This window comes from Nanorana parkeri, unplaced genomic scaffold, assembly GCF_000935625.1.
Source record: "Nanorana parkeri isolate BGI_ZX_2015 unplaced genomic scaffold, ASM93562v1 scaffold15, whole genome shotgun sequence".
In the NCBI taxonomy this organism is placed as follows: domain Eukaryota; kingdom Metazoa; phylum Chordata; class Amphibia; order Anura; family Dicroglossidae; genus Nanorana; species Nanorana parkeri.
The window spans coordinates 3,559,591-3,563,771 of record NW_017306283.1 but is presented as its reverse complement, the minus strand read 5'-3'; positions in this window follow the sequence as shown (position 1 = coordinate 3,563,771).

Genomic DNA, 4,181 nt, shown 5'->3' with positions numbered 1-4,181 from the left:
CCCTCATAAATAATGAGCATAGCAGGATTTCAGACCCAGGAAGTCAGCACAGGGATGGTGGGAGTCCCTCATAATGAGCATAGCAGGAGTATAGACCCAGGAAGTCAGCACAGGGATGGTGGCAACCCCTCATAAATGAGCATAGCAGGATTTCAGACCCAGCAAGTTAGCACAGGGATGGTGGGAGTCCCTCATAATGAGCATAGCAGGAGTATAGACCCAGGAAGTCAGCACAGGGATGGTGGGAACCCCTCATAAATAATGAGCATAGCAGGATTTCAGACCCAGGAAGTCAGCACAGGGATGGTGGCAACCCCTCATAAATGAGCATAGCAGGATTTCAGACCCAGCAAGTCAGCACAGGGATGGTGGTAGAAAAAAAAAACACAAAACGTACAAACAGCGCTCTTGTACTGATAATAAGGGGGTGAACAATGTATGACCCTAGATCGTGTGCAGCCCTAAAACCCAGGAGGAGTGCCTGTGTATCTGAAAACTTGAAACAAAAAAATCCAAAAGGGCGCAACACTAGGTGGGCTAACTGACCGGGTCGGGAGACCCAGGGAAAAGGACAGGAGAATGGTGTAACAATGGGTGCACTGGGCGAAAAACCGAAGGATAGCTGAGGGAAAAGGAATAAGCACTTACATTTCGTTTCACGGGACCAGAGGATGGACGGCCGGTGTAAAGGATCGGGTCATCCGTGGTATCTACCTGGAACTGGTGAGCCAGGGGATGTGCATCCACACGGGGAGGGGAGGCTGTAGGTGAGGAAGAGAAGGGGGGGAAAAAGGAGCAACCACAGGAGTGGGGACTCAGTCCGTGGACCGCTGTGTGAGTCCAGGGGCTGAGTAGTGTGGGAAAGAATCAGCGGTGTCAAAAGCAGGCAGAGCTGCTGTGACCGCGGCTGCGGCTCGTGCTGCTCGGTCACTGTCGGCGCAGGCTGGGGCAGTGTGTGGGAGCCGTGGGCTGAGAGTTGTCAGCTATCAGTCGGGTCTGTGATAGGAAGAGGGTAGTGGCGGGGTGGAAAGGCAGTGAGCAACGCGTTTCGAGGAGTGATACCTCTTTTTCAAGCTCGAGAAGGAACATATCGAGGCGGCGGGAGACCGCCGATTTAAATGTGACAGCTGGGTGGAGCTTAGTGCCAGTGGGCGGGGGAGCCGCACGCTCAAAGTAGTGGAGCCTCGGCATGTGTAGTAATCGGTAAGGGCTAGAGCTACACTAGCCAGGTTGACCAATTGGGGGCAACTTGGGGGTGGATCTATGGCCCCTATTCAGTCTGTAGGGGAGCGTGCCATGGGCATAACAGACATGCATAGTGAGTCACCACCGGGGGGAGGCATTAGAAATGTCTTAAAGGACGCTCTAAGGTTGATTGTCTAATTGTATACAATCTTAGAGGGGGGGACAATTCGTGGTGTGTGTTAAAATAGATTTCTAATTATGTATGGTAATTTTATTGCAGATATGAGAGGGGGCTGCTGAAAGGGAGCATTAAACACGGGTATTTCGTCTCGGGGACCTGTCTACCATATATTGTTTTTAATATATTGTTTTGATAACGCAAAGAAATAGTTAAAAATGAGATTTAGGGAGGATCTTAATGGGAATAAAAAGTTAGCACATAAATCATGAGCTATAATAGATGAATAAAAGCTTAAAAGGTTTTAAAAAATATGAGTAAAAAAAGACAAAATTTATTAAAACGAGTATTTAAAAAGAATGTTTAAACGAATGATGAAAAAGATGTTTAAAAAGGCTATCATGGGAACGCGTGGGTCATACTGATATGTGGAAGAGCGTAACGCAATTTAAATTGAGGCTGAGTTCGTGGAGGGGAACATCGGGTATGTGGGGGACCGATTGGTCTGGGTATTCAGGGCGTCGATGGGCAGTGGGTGGGCATCGTTTATAGAATGGTCAAAATTTCCAGTTCTTCATTTAGTCCCGTTGGAACAAGGGTATTCAGTTTGTATATCCAGAATGTTTGTCTGCATAGCTTTTGGAAACGTTCGGCTGGGGAGAAATGGTCAGGAATTTGTTCTATGGCGAAAACGCAAAGATCCTGGATGCGTTTGCCGTGTTTTGCTGCGAAGTGTCTAGGGACGCTGTGATCACAGTTGCCGTCAGCGATGAAGCGTCTATGATCTCCTATCCTCTTTCTCAGCGGACGGATAGTGCGACCAATGTATAATAGATTGCACGGGCATTTTAGGCCATATACTACGTGGTCATGTGAGCATGTGATAAACTGTTTTATGTGATATCTGTTATCTAAGTGATCGGTGAGGGAGGATTGGCCGTGAGTAATGAACTGGCAAGTCAAACAGCGGGATTTTTTGCATTGATATATTGCCACTCTATTGTCAAATTTCTGGTGTGATGGGTCTCTGATGGCCCCGGTTGATATCCTGCTTGGTGCTAATTTATTTTTAAGGTTACAGGCCTTTATAAAAGTGACTGCAGGTTTGGTGGAAATGTAAGGGCCTAATTTGGGGTCTTGTTTTAAGATGTGCCAATTTTTTCGAATTATACTTTGTATTCTATTATGGTTATTGTTGAATGTGGTGATGAATCGGGTTTCTGCTACGGGCTCTGGGCGGGTGTCTGTTTCTAGTCTAGGTGGTTGTAAATATGCGGAGTATGCGTTATGGATGAGTGTTTCTGGATAAGCTTTGTCCTTGAATTTATTGGCGAGTAGTTTGCTTTGTGCAGTGAAATCTGTTAATCTGGAACAGTTCCGCTTTAGCCTGCAGAACTGGCTCTTGGGGATGTTTTGAAGCCATCGGGGGTGGTGGCAACTGTTGAAATGTACATACGAGTTGCCGCTGGTGGGTTTTATGTGATTGCAGGTGGTAATGGCGTTGCCGTCAGAGGATAATTCCAAATCTAAAAATACTAATTTATCTGGATTGTGCACGTATGTGAAAGTGAGGCCTAGTGTATTTCGGTTGCAGTGGGACACAAATTCTGTTATGGACTCGATGGGGCCGTCCCAGATGATCACAATATCATCAATGTAGCGTCCATAGAAGATGAGGTGGGACGCAAAAGGGTTATTAGCCCATATGGAGTGGTCTTCCCAAAAGCCCATAGTGAGATTCGCATAGCTGGGGGCATAATTGGCCCCCATCGCTGTGCCTTTGATCTGCCGGTAGAAGTTTTCCATGAATGCAAAGTAATTGTGTTCCAGTGTGAATTTGGTGCAATCTACAATAAATTGTGCCTGTTTATGATGTATCGAGGAATGGGAGGATAGATAGTATTGCAGTGCATTGAGCCCTACGTCATGAGGTATGGAGGTGTATAATGAAGTGACGTCAAGGGACAGCCAGGTGTATGAGGGGTGCCATTGATACTTCGAGAGAATCTGTATCAGATGACCAGAGTCTTTGATGTATGAGGGTAGGTTGGTTACCAAGGGTTGCAAAAAATGGTCAATATACACTGATAGTCCACTCGTGAGGCTATCCGTACTGGCGATGATGGGTCGCCCAGGGGGTCGAGTGGTGTTTTTATGGATTTTGGGAAGATGGTAAAAATACGGAGTGTGGGGGTGCTGTGGGTATAGGAACGCCCTTTCTTTTTTGGTCACAACTGATTCATTGGAAGCTATTTCTAAGAGGTGGAAAAGTTCATTCTTGTATGTTTCAAGGGTGTCTATGGGTAAAGTTGAATAGGTGGACTGGTCACCTAGCAGCCTGTGGGCTTCAGCAAGGTAGTCGTGCCGGTTCTGGACCGCGATGCCGCCGCCTTTGTCTGCCTGTGTAATGATTAGGTCATGATTGGAGGCGAGTTCTTTCAGGGCTCTAGACTCAGTGAAACTGAGGTTGTGATGGTGATGTGGGGCTTTTTTGCACATAGATAGAAGGTCTGAGTAAGTGACATGGTAAAATGTATCTATTGACTCCGCATGGACATTTCGTGGGCTGCGGAATGTGGTGCGGTGTTATTAAAAACCTCTAATTTATCCGGAAGTGGGGGGGAGGACATCTGGATAGTGCCGAGATGGTGGGGCATATTGCCCCTGTTGGAAAAATTAAATCTAATTTTTCGTTTCTAGCCATATTATTCATGTGTAGAATGAAAGGAGGAAACCAAGTGCTGCTGTGTATAAACTCCACTCAGTGAGGGACCGGTAGAAAAAAACACAAAACGTACAAACAGCGCTCTTGTACTGA